We start from the raw sequence: 21,308 nt of genomic DNA, 5'->3' as shown, positions 1-21,308 counted from the left end.
TCATCCATTCAAGGATGATATTATTTATTTCATTTATTATTTCAGTTCAGTTTTGCTAGATGGAGTTTATTTGGAAACATGTTCTTTCAACTCCTTATTCAGACAATATTTAGAGGCTTTCAGATTTAGCTCATATTTGATTTAGATTTTAGTTGTTTTGGGTACTCGTTATCCCATGTGGATGTTATGATTTGTCAGATATTCTATGCAGTTGAACCTTATGGCCTATTGTTCATGTTTTCCGTATTATTATGTCATATATTGTAGTATACAGGTACAGATATCAGTCATGGGTTAGTTTGTAGTCCTTTGGGTTCATAAGCCCCGTGTAGCACTCCGGTTCAGAAAATCTTGGTGTTACAAACTTGGTATCAGAGCCTAAGGTTCAATAGAGTCCTAGGAATTTTGAAAGCCGCATCTAGTAGAGTCTTGTGCATGAGTGTGTTGCGTGCCATATTTATGTGCAAGAGGCTATAAGATATTTTAGGAATAGTTTCTTTCTTTCGGTATTCATATCATGCTAGTGAGCATAATCTCAAGTTAAACTCTCAGTCTAGTTCATTCTTCTCTTATTTTAGAATATGCCTTCAAAGAGAAGAAACCAGCCAGCTTCTCAGCCCGAAGATCCTTTGGGTGAAAATATTTCTCATGCAGAGTTTAGGGCCATATTCACCACACTTGCTCAATTTGTGGCCACCCAAAATGAACGGCCATTAGTTATTCTGACCAATCCAATGGCCAACTCAGCCGCCGCTAGGATCAGGACTTCACCCGAATGAACCCTCCATCTTTCTTTTGGTCTAAGTCTGATGAAGACCCTCAAGAATTCATTGACCAAGTCTATAAGGTCATAGACATCATGGGACTTACTTCTTGTCAGAGTGTCGAGTTTGTCGCATACCAGTTACAGGATGTTGCTCACACTTGATACAAACAGTAAAAGTCTGAGAGGTTAGAGGATGCAGGTCCTATAGAGTGGGAGGAATTTTTCACGACTTTATTTGATAGATTCTTTCCCTAAGAGCTGAGGGATGCAAAAGTTCTAGAGTTTATCAACCTCAGGAAGGGAAATATGACGGTTAAGGAGTATTCTCTTAGATTTACTCAGCTAGCCAGATATACCCCTCATAAGGTTGCAGACAACAGGGCTAAGATAAGCAAGTTCGTGTTAGGGGTGAATGATAGCGTGGTAAATAAGTGTAGGTCTGTGATGCTAAATAGTGATATGACTTTAGCCAAGCTCATGGATTATGCTCAAAAAATAGAGGAGTAGAATATTAGGACTAGGGAGAGGTAGAATAAGAGAGCAAGGTCAGGCAGTTTCAGTTTTACTCAACCAAAATCAGAAGGAGGAAACCGTTCGCAGTTTTATCCTAAGCCATCAATTACAGCTCCTTCCTCCGCCAGTGCCCCTATGCTAAAATTCAAAGACAGCAACAGAGATCGAGCATCAGGCTCTAAGTCTTAGGGAAATGTCAGCAGTGCCCAAACTAATCCCCTATGTCAGACTTATGGTAAGAACCACAAGGGTACCTGTAGAGATGGTAGCGATGTTTGATTCACTTGAGGCAAGCAAAGCCACAGGATTAGATATTATTCGGAGTCAGGTCTACAAGGTCAGTAGAATCACTTCAAAGCCCAGTCCGATCACCTAAATCAGTAAGGTGCCACTTCCAGTGATATTAATGGGCAACGCCCAAATAGACTCTATGCTCTTCAGAACCGACAGGATCAGGAAAATTCTCTTGATGTCGTTACTGGTATCTTATAGATTTTCCATGTTCATGTTTACCCTTTACTAGATCCAGGTGCATCCTTGTCTTTTGTTACTCCTTATATAGCGAGCGATTTTAGAATCAGTCCCAAAATTTTAGCAGATCCCTTTTCAGTCTCTACCATAGTAGGTAAAACCATTATAGCTCGGTGGGTATACAGGCACTACCCGGTTTGATATTTTATAAAGCCACATCAGCAGATTTAGTCGAGTTAGAAATGACTGATTTTGATCTCGCTTTATTCCTGCTATGACGCAGTCGACTGCAATACCAGGGTAGTTCAGTTTCAGTTCCCGAATGAGCCCATCCTAGAGTGGAAAGGTAGTACTTCATCTTTCAGGAGTCAGCTTGTTTCCTCCCTTCGGCAAGGAAAATAATTTCTAAGAGGTGTGTGTATCATTTTAAGCATATTAAAGATTACAGTTTTGAATCTTCGAGACTTGAATCAATCCCAGTTGTAAATGAGTATTCACGTGTTTCCTAAAGATCTTCCAGGCATTCCTCCCGAAAGAGAAATAGACTTCGACATTGATCTTCTTCCAGAAACTTAACCTATTTCTATTCTGCCATATAGAATGGCACCAGTAGAACTCAAATAACTGAAAGATTAGTTGAAGGATCTCTTAGATAAGGGATTCATCAGGCCCAGTGTATCCCCATAGGGTGCACCAGTCTTATTCGTGCATAAGAAAGACGGTTCTCTTAGGATGTGTATTGATTACCGTCAGCTCAACAAAGTTATGGTCAAGAACAAGTATCCTCTTCCCAGAATAGATGATTTTTTTGACCAACTTCAGGATGCCAGTTATTTCTCCAAAATAAACCTCAGATCAGGCTACCATCATCTCAGAGTTAGAGAATGTAACATCACAAAGATAGTTTTCCGTACTCGGTAGGGTCACTTTGAGTTTCTAGTTATGTCCTTTGGTCTTACCAATGCCCCAGTCGCTTTCATAGACTTGATGAATCATGTGTTCAAGCAGTACTTGGACATGTTCATCATAGTCTTCATAGATGATTTCCTGGTCTATTCCCGCACAGAGCGTGATCATTCAAACTATCTCAGGATTGTTCTTCAGACTCTCAGAGATCACCAGCTATTTTCCAAATTCAGTAAGTGCAATTTTTGGATAAGATCAATAGCATTCCTTGGCCATATTATTTACGGTGATGGTATTAGAGTAGATTCTCAAAAGACCGAAGCGGTAAGAAACTGGCCTCGCCCCGTCTCTCCATCAAATATCAGGAGTTTCTTGGGATTGGCTGGATATTACAGATGGTTTGTCAAGGTATTTTCTTCTATTGAATTCCCCATGTCCAGATTGACTCAGAAGAAGGTCAAGATTCAGTGGTCAGATCCTTGTGAGAAGAGTTTTTAAGAGTTGAAGACTCAACTCACCTCAGCTCCAGTTCTAGTTCTTCCAGATGGTTTAGATATGTTTGTGGTATATTATGATGCGTCCAGAGTGGGTTTAGGTTTTGTCCTCATATAGTATGGTAAGGTCATAGCCTACACCTCCAGATAGTTAAAGCCCTATGATAAGAATTATCCTACTCATGATATTGAGTTAGAAGCCGTAGTATTTTCCATAAAGATTTGGAGGCATTATCTATACGAAGTTCATGTAGATGTCTTCACGGATCATAAGAGTCTCTAGTATGTCTTTACTCAAAAAGATCTTAATCTTCATCAGAGAAGGTGGTTAGATCTTTTGAAATATTATGACATGAGTGTCCTTCACCATTCGGGCAAGGCCAACGTTGTGGCCGACACTCTCAGTAGACTCTTCATAGGTAGTGTTTCTTACGTCGAGGACAACAACAAGAAGATAGCTCAAGAAATCCATAGCTCTCCAAACTAGGTGTGCGCTTAGTCGATTCTTCGAAGGGTGGTGTATATGTTCAGAGTAGTTTAGAGTCATCTCTAGTTTCCGAGGTGAAAGAAAAGCAAGACAGGGATCCTAGCCTTGTCAAGCTAAAAGAGTCAATTCATAATCAGAGAGTAGAGGTTTTCTCCCAAGGGGGAGATGGGGTTCTTCGTTGTCAGGTTCGTCTGTGCATTCTAGGTGTAGATGAATTAAAGTAGTGGATTCTTGTAAAAGTGCACGGTGCATGATAATCTATTCATCCAGGGGCCACTAAGATGTACCGCGACCTGCAAGAAATCGATTGGTGGAGTGGGATGAAGAGAGATATTGTAGAGTTTATGGATAAGTGTGCTACATGTCAGCAAGTTAAGATAGAGCATTAGAAGCCTAGTGGACCCATGCAGGAGTTCACCATTCCTACTTGGAAGTAGGAATAAGTGAACATGGACTTCATGATGGGTTTTCCTAGAACTCGTCATCATTACAATTCAATTTGGGTTATTATTGACAGGATGGCCAAGTCAGCTCATTTTCTTCCAGTTCATACCTCTTATTCAGCCGAGGATTATGCCAAACTCTATATCAGGGAGTTGGTCAGATTACACGGGGTTCCATTATCTATTATTTCATACAGAGGTACCCAGGTCACCTCTCAATTTTGGAAAGCATTCCAAAAGGGTCTTGGTACCTAAGTCCATCTCAGTATAGCCTTTTATCCTTAGACAGATGGTCAAGCAGAAAGGACCATTCAGACTCTTGAAGATATGCTAAGGGCGTGTGCAATTGATTTCAAGGGAAGTTGGGATGACCATTTTCCTTTGATTGAATTTGCATACAATAATAACTATCATTCCAGTATTAAAATGGCTCCATTCGAAGCTCTCTATGGCAAAAGGTATAGATCTCAAATTGATTGGTTTAAAGTTAGTGAGGCCTCAGTCATAGGTCTTGACTTAGTTTTCGATGCCTTAGAGAAAGTTCAGTTGATCAGAGAAAGACTCTGGGATGCTCAAAGCCGACAGAAGTATTATGCTAAAGTTTGTAGAAAGGATCTCGGGCTTGAGGTCGATGATTATGTCTATCTCAAGATCTCTCCCATGAAGTGAGTGAAGAGGCTCGACAAGAAAGGGAAACTCAATCCTTGCTATATCGGTTCCTTTAAGATTCTCAGTCGTTTAGGCAAGGTAGGTTATGAGCTTGAATTGCCTTTAGATTTATCCTCAGTTCATCCGGTCTTCCATGTATCCTTGCTCAAGAAGTGCGTAGGTGACCTAGCAATTGTATTCCCTATTCAGAGCGTTTATGTTTAGAACAGTCTTTCTTATAATGAGATTCCAGTCAAAATCTTAGACTATCAGACTCGTCAATTAAGGAATAAAGAGGTCCCTCTAGTTAAGGTTATTTCACGAAATCAGTCTGTGGCGTACCAAGTATCCTTACCTCTTCTCCGCCGATTCAGATCAAGCTCAAGGTAATAGTTTGCCTTAAGCTTATTCAGTTTCATATTCATGTTCCCATTATAAATGTGGTATCTACTACCATTTCATACTCTGTCATTCATTCATGTATTAGTTCAGTCATAAAATCATGCATTAGCTATGCATTCTCGTCTTGAGAAACTCAGTTTATCAAAACACTCAGTCACACATTCATGTACTAGTTAGCCATGCATCAGATGTGCATGAGCTCAGTATATTTAGCATATCAGTCATGAATTCATGTCTTAGTCACTCATGTTCATTTATTATTTTCCCTCTTAGTCAGTTTAATTCGAGGACGAATGATATCAAGGGAGAGATATTGTAATACCCGTGCTTATTCCTAACTAGAAATCATCTCAAGGATACTAGCACTTGCTTTGAAATATAAATCTATTTTTTACCTGTGGTATTTTTAAGATCTCTACATTTTATCACGTGGGAAATTATGTTATCTTTCTAATGATACCAATTTTGTCCAAATCCGACACCAGACAAGGAAGTTATGGATGTTTTATTTAGGACTGACCGAAACGCCCAGGTGCAACATCCAAGTTCATGAACCGCCAAACAAGTGACGGACCGCCACTTTGACCATCATAGCCAAGGTAGTAGGGCCACGTTCTAGATAAGGATTGACGAATGAGTTGACGGACCATCAAATTTTTTACGGACCATCATCCAGGCCGTCAACTCTTATCTAGTGAACCCCATTTCTGGTCCACATATGACAATCAAAATTACGGACCATTAAGTTCCTAACGGATCGTCAGTCGGGTCATCACGCGCCACGTTCAGTTTACTTCCAGGCCATTTTAATAGGGGTATTTTGGTCACTTACCACTTGCCTATATATACCCAGATGAGTCCAAATTTAGCCATTTTTGCCCATTATTATTTCACAAACAAAAACTAGGGTTTCTCTCTAAATGTAATCTCCAAGAACAAGACCTAATCTTCTTCAAAAATCAAAGGATTTCAAATCCTTCAAGTTCAAAAACATCAAGAACCTTGATTCAGGTATGCGTAGTGTTCATCTATGGATCCATTTCATTCATAGAGCTCAAGAACCATGTTTTAAATATTATTTTGTGATTGTCTTGTTGTGATATGAGCATGTACATGTTGATGATTGTTGTTTAAGTTTCAAGATGATATCTAAAGGTGATTTCATGAAGTATATGTGTTTGTTAGTTGAAACCCATGATCCTTATATGGCTTAATATGGTGAAATTCATGAACACACTTAAGCTAAAAGAATGCATGCAAAGTGTTTGATAATATTCCTAGATGATAGAATTCATGTCCCATGATTTAATAGTGCTTAAATGACGAGTCCATGCTCTATGCTTTACGATTTTCCATGAATTTCATGTGAGTGATATGCGTTGTTGTTGTGATATGGATTAACCATGATATTGAAGCTATGCAAGTATATACATGTTGTATGAATTTCCCTTTCATTTATAAGATATTGAGAACTATGCTTAGTGTAAAATCCCCTACTTATGATATGGTAAATTGTGGACTCTACTCTTACGATCAAGTCAGTCATGTGTGTCAATTTCCTTTCATTGAGTCTTGGGGCTACTTGTACCCAAAAAATATAGTTATGTATCTAGAGCCATGTCATGTTATCACGATAATCTCAGTCAAGCCATGATCTATAGAACTCAGTCGGGCATCTGACTTAGGAAACCTTAGAAATCTCATGATCTCAGTTAATTCTCAAATAGAAGCACTAACCCGTTAGTCAATGGAAGTCAGTTACTCAGTTCATGTACCGTCAGTTAAATCACGTCCAATCTCTTCATATGGGAGTAGAATTTAGCACCGAGTGAACCCAAGGATGGGAACTCACCTATCAGTTTAGGGTGTGATTCTTAGTAATTATCCTTGTGTTCCAAAACTATGTAGCCAGCATAGGTTGAGACATCTTAACCTGTCAGATTAGGATTGATGAGGTGTCTTAATCCGTTAATTTAGGGTTCCCACCATTCTCATTTTGAGTACCTGTCAGCTAAGGGTCACTCATAGTTATCCTTAATAGTGACGTGATATTAACACCCTTCCAGTCGGGGCAGAGATTGGACCCCAACTTAGATATATACGTTATTGGGGAATATCAGTCAAACAACTACCTTCCATAGTTTTAGTCCCAATCTCAATAAAAGAACTCAGATAGTTCTTTAGATTTCAGTATATCAGGACTGTCAGATATAGTCAATTCAGTTACAAAATGGAACACAGATAGTTCCATTAGATTTAGGACTGTTAGACACAATCATCTATGTTATCAGAATTTCAGTATTTGCCATGCTAGATATTAGTAGATCATGTATTAGTGTCCAGATCTAGATATCACGTAATCACGATCTCAGTTACTACGTATACATGTTTGCACTCTTACGTTCATATCAGTCATTCAGTTAGCATCATTCATGCATGTAAAGCCTTTTTGTATTTAGCCTACCTCAATCGTATACTCAGTACTCCCAGTTGTACTGACGTATTTGTGCTATGGTGCTTTCTTTCACGTTGCACCATAGGTTCACAGATACGAGCTCCAAATTAGCAGTAGCAGTAGCATTCCAGTCGCAGAGTTGCAGTGAGTCCTCATCCATTCGGGATGATATTATTTATTTTATTTATTAGTTCAGTTCAGTTTTGCTAGACGAAGTTAATTGGAGACATGTTTCTTCAACTCCTTATTCAGACAGTATTTAGAGGCTTTCAGATTTAGCTCAGATTTGATTCAGATTTTAGTTGTTTTGGGTATTCGTTATCCTATATGGATGTTATGATTTGTCAAATATTTTATGCAGTTGAACCTTATAGCCTATTGTTCATGTTTTCTGCATTATTACATCATATATTGCAGTATATAGGTATAGATATCAGTCATGGGTTAGCTTGTGGTCTTTCGGGGTCATAAGCACCGTGTAGCACTTTGGTTTAGAAAATTGGGGCGTTACACATTCTTTCCTCTTCAGCCAAGCGATGGTCAAGGGAGGAATTTTTATTTACCTTAGATCTAGTGAAATATTGATGTTCAGTCAGTTTTGTCAACACAGATCAATTTCTACTTACTTGATTACCTGGTAAATTAACTCCAAAGGTAAATATGTTAGATTCGGTTAGTGATAAATAATACAAGATATCTGACATAAATTAAACACATAAAGTTTCTTTCATCGCTGGTAAATTGATCCACGGGTAGATATTGACTCAAAATAAATTAACAAGCAGGACTTTGTCCATTGATTTTTTGATAAATGGGTCTTGGCAAGATTTTTGCCAAGTATTTTGATTTTAGACTCACATGACTTTCTTTGACAAAATGAGATATAGCGAGTTTAAAGGATGGAGCTCGGGCAAAAAGGCTGCCGACATATCTCACAAAAGAGAAATCAGGCCATATGTAGATCAAATAGGAAGGATTAAACTTCATTTCATTGAAATTTCATTAGAGTTCATTACATCAGGAAAACACAAAAGGAAAATAACAACAGAAAAGATAATACTAATGACTAGGTCTTAGATAGATGCGGGCATTTCTACTTCATTCTGTTTCTTTCATATCTTAATCTTCTATGAGTGGTACAGTGGAAATTCTAGCTTGATCTATCCTGTATCTACCAAGCTCTCCAAATCCATCTTAAAAGCATGGCAAGTCTCCAAGTTGTGCCTTTCGATCCCTCCATGATAATGACAAACCTCTCTGAATTTCTTCTAAGCCTTAGACACCATATTAGGGTTCCTTTCCACTGGTTCCAAAATTTTGGTATGGATGATCTTTGATTAGATTTTATGGTAGGTACTTTCAAACCTCGTGAAGTCATATTTGTAAATTTGTACGTCGTTGATGATGGGCATTCGAGGATTAACCCGATCGCATCAGAGAATGGTTTGTGGTCCCCATAAATTATTCATTTGCCCATGCGGATCATATTGAAAATCCTGGACTTTAAAGTAGGACACTCATTAGTGGTATGGCCACATTAATTTGGATGATAATGACATCTTTTATGAGCATTTTCGAGAAAGCAGCTAAGTCCTTCTATTTGATCAGGGTGGAGGACTCTCATATCTCTTCGGATCTGATAGACTATTGAGCATTTCACGATATGGGGGCATCGAGAATGTCCTTTAAAGTGAGATTTGAGGGTGATCTTTTCACTTTCCGCCCTGATCCTAGTTGGCTAGACGGCATCCCCTTTAATCTTGGCCCAGTGGTCCTCTTTTAAGTTTAAAGGCGGAGCTTGCTCAAACTTCTTCTTTTCCTGTGCGATCAACTACTTGACTTTAGCAATTTCTTTGTTTTCCTGGTCGGCCCTCCTAATCATTCTCTTGACCTCTTCTTTTTGTATTTCTTCTACTTGGTCTAACTCCACTATCCGTCTTTTTAGTTGTGTGGTCCTCGAATCCATGAAATTTTCCTAAAAGAATAAGAATACATTTAAAAAAAATAAATAACGAAAATGGTTGAGGACTTTCTTAGAAACTTGGGGACTTGGATTGTTTTGGACGAACTTTCGATAGTAGGCATATATTTTGTTTCTTTTCCTAAAGGGTTTTCTAAGGATTTGAGGAGTAGATCAATTTACCTTTAATTTAACAACACACATAAGCACATAAAATAGTTACATCACATAAGATAGTTATATCATACACAACAAATAATACACCTGTCTTAGTTGGGTTACCTTTTTGAGCCAAGGGTTGTCCTAGCATCAAGTAATTACAATTATGATAAATTGACTCAAGCCATTAATTTGAGATAAAATTCAATTTTGGAAATAAAAGTGCCAAGTTTCATTGAAATATTAATTGAGTACAACAATAAGGAATAAATCAAAATACATGAAAAAGGATAATCCTAAAACTTAGCCTAGACCCTATTTCTGATCATGTTGGTAGAGGACGTGAAGATGATGCCCCAATATTGTTGGGCCTGGCTCCTGCATTTTCCAAATACTGTATTATGTTGGATATTTGAGCCCACATTTCAGGTGTGACCACTGTGGTTCCAAGACGAAAATGCCTTATCCAAATAGTCATCCCAACATCCTCAAAACCTTATTGCCCTTCCGGACTGGGTCTTATATCACCACGATATTCTCGAACCCATACCTGGTATTCTGTCACATATTCTGTTGGTCTGCGTCTCACATCTACTGTAAGAATATTACTCCATTTATTCAGAATTTGACTGGCCCTGGAAACTTTGAAGTCTAGTCTAAAAAGGACTTTTGAAACTCGCATATTTGTTGGAGAGGGATGATCTGTGTCTAACCAAACTGTCAGAGTACACGCACCGAGGCATATGGTTGTAGACCTCTTAACTCGATAAACTCAATATAATAAAGCCCTCTGCACCGTATGTAAGCCATAGAACATGATAGTAGTGGGTATCTCCACTGGATATGGTCACTGGTTCGAGAGGCTAAGAATTCAAACCAATCATTGGTGTCAATCGGGGAAATAAACCTCATTATTTTATCATCATAAGTATCGATCTTATGTGAAGCTCTAAACATTAAGTCAGTTATATTGTCATGCTTGTAGAAATACTCTTTTCCCCATATCTGCATAAAGAGATTGCAACCTTCAAAGAACCGCATTTCACTTCTTTTACACTTTCCGAGTGCGCAAAATATTTCCACCAAGATCATAGGAACCAAGGTGATTTCTGCTCCATCAACTCCTTTAAAAACTGCTCGAGCCACAGAACATATGCAAGTATTGATCCTTCCATATTCTTGTGAAAATACCAAAGTCCCTAGCAAGGCAACGACAAATGCAATCAGACGTCTAACCCGCCAATAGGAAGAAGTGAAAGCTAAATCCTTCTTGAATAACTTATAACTATCTTGAGGACTGTACCTCTCGTACAAATAACCCAAAGAAACCCAATTATTTTCGAAGCAATGAAGTTCATCAGTATTCTTTAACCCCAAGTAGAGAAGAAATTTCTTCCCTGACTGACTGTGCAGGATGATCTGACCTATCCCTTGATACTTCAAATTAGTGAAGTAATATATCTCCTTTAGTGTGGGGGTGAATTCAAAGTCTTTGAATGCAAATACAAATTGATTTGGGTCCCAGAATGGAACCAATGCTCTAACCATATGCTTGTCGGGAGAGATCTTGGAGAGTGTAGGGAGGAACCCCAATTTCCTGGTGATCGTTGATTTTTTGGTTGAGTCAAAAAATTTTCACCATATTCTCAACTTGTGTGTTCGACCATTCTAATCTTGGACACTTGAGGAACTAAATCCATCCTACAAGTAAATACAATAAAATATGTAAATGTTTCCAAACTCGCGGTATCACAATTAAGGCTTGGATCCATTTATCATTATCACATGCACATAATATGAGTGGTCGTTGTCGGGTTGTAAACTCATTTGACATAAAGGTATTTCCTAAATTCGTGGAATGACACCTTGGGTCAAACCACCTAAGGCTTATGCATGCATGACCTATATTCGGGAAAGCTTTATCTTAAGTTCTTTTATGATTTTGCTTACTAGACACAAGATTTTTGAGCGGACAACTCGAGTGAGAAGGCTACGCGGTCACACAAAAAAGATCCGTACACACCTCGCATACACCAACTCTCCTAAAATTTGGAATTTGAAAAAAAAATTGTGGGTGCACACAACACACCTCATGTGTACGTGTGATTGTGTTAGTTTTCCCGAATGGAAGAAATATGAACGGAATGACAATTTATATGAAATTTAAACAAATAAACACGTAATAATTAGCCACAACAAATTAGAAAAATTACTTTTGGTTAGAACCTAAATACATCCCCAGCAGAGTCATCATTTCTGTTTTATCCCTTTCGGATTTTGTTTAAAAGAAAATGGTTTTGACCCTTTTTAAATTATTTCAAAAGTAAAAATTTAAGAACATTTCGAAATAATTTTTTTCAAAGAATTTACAGAGTCGTCACTTGATTTTTGTAGAAAAATAACAAGAAAACTTATAGAAATTTCAAAGATTCAAAAACAAAAATAAATCTTTGAAATTAGAGAAACTGAGTAAAGGTTCAATTGACGCCCTAAGAATGTTTTTTAAGACACTTAAGAGCGTTCGTTTAAAAACGATTTACTAAAAAATCATTTTTGACTAACTTAGAAAAAGGGTGACTAATTTTGCAAGAAGATTGCTTTTATAATTTTTTATTTTTTATTTTGCTTTACATGTTTAAAAATTGACATTTATTTATCAAATGAGAAATAGCCTATTTGAATTACAAAAATAATTACGTCATATTCTACTCAATCTAATATTAATTTTGAGGGGGGAAATAATTATGAAATGATTCGCTTGGTTCATGATTAATTCTTTTGTAGAAAAGATTACAAAATTCCTATTCATTATTATTTTTTAAAAGAAATAAAAGTTATGAAATGTTTATATGAAAAAAAAAAAACTATCTAAACTAGATTGCATGTTTGGATTTAAAAGGGAGATAAGTTGATTTTCATGGAAAATGGTAATTATACAATTACTTATTATTATTATTGTCATAAAAATGGTCATTTTCTTGTAAATTATATTTTTTTGAAAGATATTAAGAGAATGTCATGTTAAAAATATTTTATCAATTATTAGAATTTACGAGCAAAAATAATTTTCTTAATTTGAAAGAAGTTATTTAAATCCAAATAGGCTACTAGTCATATGAACAAAACAAATGTCATTCTAAATAAAATATTTAACAATTTCTTTTAAGCTTAGTTTTAAGGAGGGAAATCGAAAGTAACCATTTTAATTCATTCAGATGAGATAAATTAGGTGAAAAAAATCATGAATCGACTTTAATACGTGATAAAATAACATGGTAACGACTTAGAGGATTTATCTGAATTAATTAGTTAAAGTGTTCAAATAAATACAAATAAATAAGAATAGGAAATTAAGGAAGAGTTAGAATTGGGCCCTTTAGGTCCACTTATGGGATGCCCAGATTTTGGGCCTAAATCCCATGAATTGCAGTCCATTATTTCAGTGTATATCAGCTGTATACAGAAGCTATTTTTCTCCACGTTTTTATGTATATACACAGTATATCAGGGCATATCAGCGCGAAAAATTGCTTATTTCCACTCAATTTTTTATTTTACTTGGTGTAATAATGCGCAGCTGCCTATTCCAACATATATCAGCTGTATACAGGTGTATACCAGGCTTGTTTCTTGTCCTTTGGTTCATTTTTTGGGACTTCGGCATGAAGTTTTGACTCGGAGAAGTGGGATTTGGTCAATTAAATGCCAAGGGGGAGAATGGAGTCAATGGACTCGATGAAATCACGTGCATCAAGGAAAACACACCAAATTAGTACAAGTTCAAAATAATTTATCCAAAGTGAAAGAACGAAGAAAAATAGGTATTTCAAACACCAAAGAAGATACCATGAAAATTTAGCCAAAGTGAAATAACTCAAAGCTTACTACAATGTTCAAAATATTTATCCGAAGTTCAAAATAATATATTCCAAAGTGAAAGAACTCAAGCTTATTCCATATAATTCAAACACCAAAGCATATATTATGAGAATTGAAACAAAACTAGGAGAATAGGTATTTCAAACACCAAAGAAGATACTATGAGAATTGAAACAAAACTAAGAGAATAGGTATTTCAAACACCAAAGAAGATACTATGAGAATTGAAACAAAACTAGGAGACCAATGTTAACGACTTAGCATTTACATTCCGTAGATCTTCAAATTTTTCATAGTTTCAACATTATAGTATGACAAACTGTAGAAATGTTAGGTCTGGAGAACTATTTCAAAGGTTATTTGCTTTCTGGAGGTTTCAAGAATGCATGAATAATCTCATTTCAATTTGTAAACATACATATACAATAAAGAATAGAGCAGAAAATAAGAAAACTAGCAACAAAATATTTGTCACAAAAATGCACAATCATCCTTAACCCAACATGTTGATATAGAAAGTATTGCTACAATTTTTACATTACGTCCATAATTACACTATTATAAAATACTCAACATAAGACGTCTAAAGTGAATATTTAGGAAATGGGTTTGTTAAACTATACCAACTTCATCTTATGCCAAAGTAAAATTATACTACATACTTTTCCAATTGAAGATAAAAACGTAGTACTCCCTCGATTTATATTAGAACTTGATTTCTAAAGGATAGATTTCACAATGACATCATATTTTATACAAAGCTAAAACAGTTACATACAACGTACAAATAGTGAACACAAGTCAAAGATGTGATCTTCGAGATTTAATCAATACACACCATTTTATTCACATTGGAGTCTAGATTATCGACACGGCAAGAAAAATACAATAAAATCCTACATTTCTATAACGAACAGTCCCAACAATTACGATTACAATGATGCTAGTAACAAAAACAGAAAGAGAAAGGTGTTTACTTTTTTAGGGGCAGCAAATCGGGAACAACGAGTCGACGACGACTTCACCATCGAAGTTAAAATTCTGACTTGTTGAGCCTTTATTTTTCGGACTTTTGGGTTACGTAAGGTTATAGGTATGCACCTTCAAAACCTTCAATTTTTTCCCCAAAAAAGTTCCTCCAAAAGAATCCCCCCAAATGAAAGCATCCACTCCTATTTATATTGGAAAAATCTCTATTAAAATTCAAAATAAAGTTTGTTTTAGTCAAGGAGTGATTGAGGATTTGACAAAAAGTTGAAAAAATAGAGTGAAAACATATCCCACAAATTCGGATTGACTGTGATACTTCTGATTTGGATGAGATTTTAGAGCAAGAAGAACACCTATCTTTGAACAAAAGTTAAATAACAAAGCTCAAGGTCTGCAAAATTCGAACGTTGGGGAGACAGAGAGGTTCGTTTAGTTGAAGCTGTTGTGCATTATTGTAGCTAGTGTTGTACGTTGTTGCTGTTGTTCGCTGTATCCAATAGCTGTTGATGTCGGTGTATTGCTGTTGTCATTGGATTTTGGATGCCGATAAGGAGAAGATAAAATAAGGGTTGTGGACCGGTCAGCTGGTTTTTAAATTGGGCCTGGTTGTTGGGCCAATTTTAATATGTATTTTTTTTTTGGTATTTATTTGGGTTGGAGCTGTTGGAATTAAAAGGGAATTTTTATGAAAAAATTACACATTATAGGTAAAATAATTTAATAATTACATGATATGGTTAACGTTTTAAAAAATTATAATTCATAGTTAATAATTTTTAATAATTACATGGTACAGTTAAAGTATATATCAAAGGCAAGTAAAGCTTTCTCTCTCATAATTAATTTTTTATTTATCTCTTAGTTGATTGGAGTGTTTAGTAGCAATAGGTCATTCTTTTAATGGACGTTTTTAGCGGCAGTATGTATTCCTTCTAATTCAACAAATCTCAAATTTTATTCTAACATATATCAAAGAATATTTTCCTTTCAGTTTCTTCTTTCAAATTTTATGATATTTTGTCTTTTCCCTACACATTTTCGCTGTATTTTTTCATAGAAAATTTTCTTAATTCAACTAAATTGTTATCAATTGTATATTATGTGTCAATTATCATAGTGTGTATTAAATAACTATATATCTATATATATGCAGAATGTATATTGAGTATGTACAAATACATTTTGCATAGTGTATATACAAATATACAAATTAGTTTTTTTAATTCAATCATTATTTTCTTAATACAACTAAATTGTTATCAGTTGTATATTATGTGTCAATTATATATGCGTATATGTATAAGTTGTATATTAATTATTTATATGATGTAATTGTATAACTCGTATGTGTATAAGTAAATTGTACAAGTCGTGTATGTATAAGCCATATATATCAATTGTATATATCAATTATATAAGTCATATATGTATAAGTTTTTAATTGTATATGTACATCTAATTTCTTTTTTTTTTTTAATTATATATCTTAATGTTTGTATATTATCATAGTGTATATTAAATAACTATATATCCATATACATACATTTGCAGAATGTGTATTGTGTGTGCTTATATATTTTGCATAATGTATATACAAATATACAATTCTTGAAATTATAAAAAATAAAAGATTGAGAAAGAGGGGGAAGCAAGATAGAGAGATGAGAATGGAGGAAGGGAAGAATGATGGGAGAGAGAAGGAGGAGAGAGGCGAGAAAGAGGAAGAGAAAGGGAGGGATTTAAGGTTTATCTATGTTTTATAATTATGCAAACTTTAATAATGCCTTGTAATTATAGACTAAAAGGTATCTGTATCTGAATTTTTGCCGTTATGTCATTGGGGATTAAGCTATTTAAGAGATATCCTAAGTGAAATTAATTGAGTTAAAATATGACCAAAATTAATAGTTCCATTGACCAATTGCATAGCGATTGAGGCCAAATAGACTTCAATTATGGTTGGATTCAATCAAATAGACTGAGTTGAATCAAATTCAAAATAAATTTAATCCCGATTTTCTCGATTAAATAAAATCAAACAACTATTTTCCAATTAAATTATTTTTGAGACTAAATTATGTTTGAATTAAAATTTTAACCATTTGAATTAATTTTCAAGATAACCTTTGATTAAAATTCAATTTTCATAAGAATAATTATTTAACTAACAAAATTGTACTATTTTGTATATACGAATATGAAAAATATATAATTGCTACTTTAAGATGACAAAATTGCTTAGATAAATACTCTAAAAAAAAATTATTTGGATAAAATAAATATTATAATTTTATTTAAAATCTAAGAATCTCTAGAATAAATTCAGTCTAGGAGGGCGAAAATTAGGTGTGAACATGTTGTTGTCTTGGAAAATATTGATACTATGATGATGCTCGGTGAATTCGGAGGAAATATTGATATTGTGATGATGTCAATTCGGAGGAAATATTGATACTATGATGATGCCCGATAAATTCAGAGAAAATATTGATACTATAATAATTCTCGGTGAATCTAGAGAAAATATTGATACTATGATGATGTTCGGCAAATCCAGAGGAAATATTGATACAATGATGATGCCCGGTGAATTCAGAGGAAATATTGATACTATGATGATGCCCGGTGAATCCAGAGAAAATATTGATACTATGATGATGCTCGGCGAATCCGGAGAAAATATTGATACTATGATGATGTCCGGCGAATTTAGAGGAAATATTGATACTATGATGATGCCCGGTGAATCCGGAGGAACTATTGATACTATAATGATGCCCGATAAATCCGGAAGAAATATTGATACTATGATGTTGCCCGGTGAATCCAGAGAAAATATTGATGTTATGATGATAGCCGATAAATTCAGAATAGGTAATGATGATACCCGGTTAATTCAAAAGAGGTAATGATGTTATGATGATACCCGGTGAATCCAGAAGAGGTAATGGTGTTATGATGCCGTGTGGGGCAACTTTATATAAGTGCATATGCATATATGTGAGGTTATGTCATATGTGGCTAACCGTTGATGTACTCGAGACATGATGTCTTTCGTGGTAATTGTTACTCAGTCTTTGTCACTAATTACTAAATAAGGGGTGTGACCGTTGTTGACTCTAACTAGTAACTAGTGATAAGTTAGGCTAAAGATTGGGTTAATTCCACTTGATAGGATAATCATGTGTAAAATTAAGGGCTCGCTTAGTAATCTTCTTGACTTGAATAAATGGTTATGTTATGGAATTTCCCCTAGTAAAGTGGCTTATATGACAACTAGTTGTTTCTAATAAATGGCTATGACTTGTGGGCTAGAAACCTAGTAACCTAGTTGTTGGATCTTACTTGGTTAAAATATGAAAACTAGTCCTTAAGATTATAACATGCCTAATGATATTGGTCCTAGGATTGTATGATGAATAGTTAAGTTGACTTCTAGCATGTGACGCCGTGGTGGCTTAAATGACGACTTATATAATGTGGTTGCTAACCAGATAATGGCCCTAAGATAGGTGAATGAATAATGGTGCTGGTAATGTGTAGCTTTTCCTTATTTAATGATTAGTTAACTATAAGACTCATAAATTAGTGCTTCATAAATTAGGTGATTAGCTAATATAGACTAAACTTGGAGTTCATTAATGAAACAGAGAATTAGTGACTATATAGCTATGTTATCGTGATCTCAATTTCATTGTATATAAATGCGATTTTGATAATGACTATATACCTTAGTAAGAGGCGATGGTGGGAATGTGGACCCACAGTTTTGGGTAAGTAATTATGTAGTTGTGCCTTGATATATTGATGGTGTGATCTTTTGGTGTACTCTCCGGTGGTATGGGACGCCTGGTGGGTTCTTATATTGTATTCTTTTGGTGTACTCTCCGGTGATATGGGACACTGTGGCGAGTCCTTTGTTATGTTTTTTTGCGTGTACTTTCTGATAGTATGGGGCGTCGTGATAAGTTCTTGTATTTTATATTCTATTGATTATTGGTGTTGATTACAATAAATGCATGGTTGTTATGGTATATTTACACGACTTTACACTTTCTAAATGATTACTCATGTTGTATGAAGGTTATGATATATGCGGATATGAAATGTCGTACTATTTATATAGTTGATTAATATTTATACAATGATATTAAAGAAGATACAGGTTCGATCCTATACTTTGACTTTAAGTTATTTTCTTATCTTATATCATCCTTATATTATAATCTAGCTCAGTTGACCAATGATCTCTACTAAATACCCATATTTTGGTACTCATACTATACTTCTGTACCTTTTGGTGCAGATCAAGGTTCTAGTTGTTGTCGTTGAGTCGAGATCATGCCACGTTGACTAATCGGAGATAGGGTGAGCTCTTGGAGTTCGAGTTTCCCTCATTTCCTTCTATCTTTACTTGACCTTTGTATTTGAGATAATTGTATAAGACTATTTAAGTTGCCAGACTTCAAATTTTACTTTCCATTGTCGGATTTGGAGTTGCTCTTGTACTTATACTATCAGGTCATGGAATTGGTATTCGGATGTTAGTTATTTCGTTTGTGGAATGTAGTTGTTATATTATGTTGCTGCATGGGCTCTATGTTAGATGTTTCTACCAAGGTAACCCATTGCATTAGCTTCGAGTTACGGTGTTGGCTTACCTACCGATGGGTTGTGGTAGGTGCCATCATGACTCATAAATCGGGTCATGAAAGGAAAGAGGGCAAGCTTAGCCCTAGGTATATTAGGCCATTTGAGATACTTTGGAGGTTGAGGAGATAGCTTATTAGTTGGACTTACTCTCAACTTTTCAATCGTTCACCCAGTTTTTCATGTATCTATGCTATGATGCTATACTAAAGATGAGTCTCACGTACTTCGTTGGTACTCGATTCAATTAGATGAGAGGTTGAACTTTATAGAGGAGCCAATTTTCATATTATCTAGGGATATTAAACAATTCTGCTCTAGAGATATTCCTATGTTTAAGGTTCAGTGGAGATACCATCTTATTGAAAATGCTACTTGAGAAGTTGAGTCCGACATGCGTAGTGGTTATCCCTAGCTCCTTACTGATTAAGGCACTTCTTTTGTCTTTTAGTTTAAGGATGAACTAGTGTCTTAATGGTGGGTATTGTAATGACCTTTATGTGAAACCTTTTATTTTGGGTTGTTTTGACCTTTTTTACCATTTTCATAGTTGATAAATGTTAATTATGAGGTGTGAGGATTTTTGACATGGTCCCTGATGCATTCGAAAATAATTTAAGAGAGTTTGACACTCTTAAAGACTTTAAAAGTCATTAGTTTAACTTCAGTCAATATATCGTGTTTCAAGTGTCGAATTACTATTTGGATAGCTTTATTAGATTCGAAATGTCAATTTTTGATTAGTAACAAAGTTGGTTTGGATTCTAAACCTTTATTTTTCGTTTTGACCCTCCATTTGAAAACTAATAACATTTGATTTAAAAGGGTCTCATGGGTTAATTTATTGAAAATGATTCTTTTTCAAACATCCAGTGTTTTTATTGAGTTTGAAATTTAAAATAGTGTAGTAGCATATATGATTTATTGCTGTGGGGTTCTGAATGAATTCTGAGGGATCGATGGATAACTTTGCAACTTAGCAAAGTTGCTGATGCAGCTGATAGTTGGTACAACCGCTTAAGCAGGAAAATACTGGTTTAGTGACCTAGCTTTGCTTAAGAGTTAGCCTCTTTAGTGATGACCACTTTAGTAATCATTTAGTTGCTAGTATGTCCATTGTTGGTAATAAAACCAGATTTTTTTTTCAATCTATTCCATCCATCCATTTCTAAGGCTTAAAACTTTAGGTTGGAACAATTTTGAGGGTTTTCTGCACCAATTGTGATTGGGTAAGCTCCAAACTCTTAATTTTGTCAGTTCCCAATAATTACTTTTTCAAAAACACTCTCTACTCTCAATTTTTAATTAAATTTTTAAGGATTTTGTCGGTAAAGCTCAAAACTATTTTTCTTTGATTTAAACCTCGTTTTCACTTGGGCTTTCAACTGTAGACCTCTATAGTCTTGGGGAACTTGTTTCAAAATTAAATTTTGATTTCATCTCTTTCATTTTTGAACTCATTTTTTAAATTTTTTTTGGATTCATCTTAAATATAATTTATATGGGTATCATTGACTTATTTTTAATGTATAGATTCTATATTTGCATATTTTTACTCATTTCGAGCTCGTTTGAGATGAAAAAGCTCTGTGATGAAGGATTTTAGGTCTGAATTTTTTCACTTTGAGGTAGATTATTCCTTAACTTTATTTAGACTCAGATGAGCACTTAATAAATGGTAAAGCATACTATGGATTGAACAAATTAGCCATGGGATTTGTTTTTTTTTTTTCAAGTTTATTTTTGATGTTTTATGCTCGTGTAGGAGATTTTTTTCTTATTCTTACTAACTTGAGATATCATATATTATGTGTTATTGCGTGGTAGCTTTATTTGACATCTTTGGACTTATTTGTACATTAAATGCCTTATTCTTAATGTGATGCCCGTGAGGTGATTTTGAGTAGATATTATAGGCCTTCTTTTGAGCATTATTTGCCTCCATATTGATAGAAATACCCAAAATTGGGGATTGGCTTGATATTAATGATGTCCTACATGATTATTGTTTCCGATGGTTTCAAGCGGGAACTAATATCACGAGTTATTGGCATATTAAATTGATTTTGAGTTCACTTATACATG

The sequence above is a fragment of the Capsicum annuum genome, chromosome 9, assembly GCF_002878395.1.
Source record: "Capsicum annuum cultivar UCD-10X-F1 chromosome 9, UCD10Xv1.1, whole genome shotgun sequence".
Lineage (NCBI taxonomy): Eukaryota > Viridiplantae > Streptophyta > Magnoliopsida > Solanales > Solanaceae > Capsicum > Capsicum annuum.
This window is presented reverse-complemented; position numbering follows the sequence as displayed.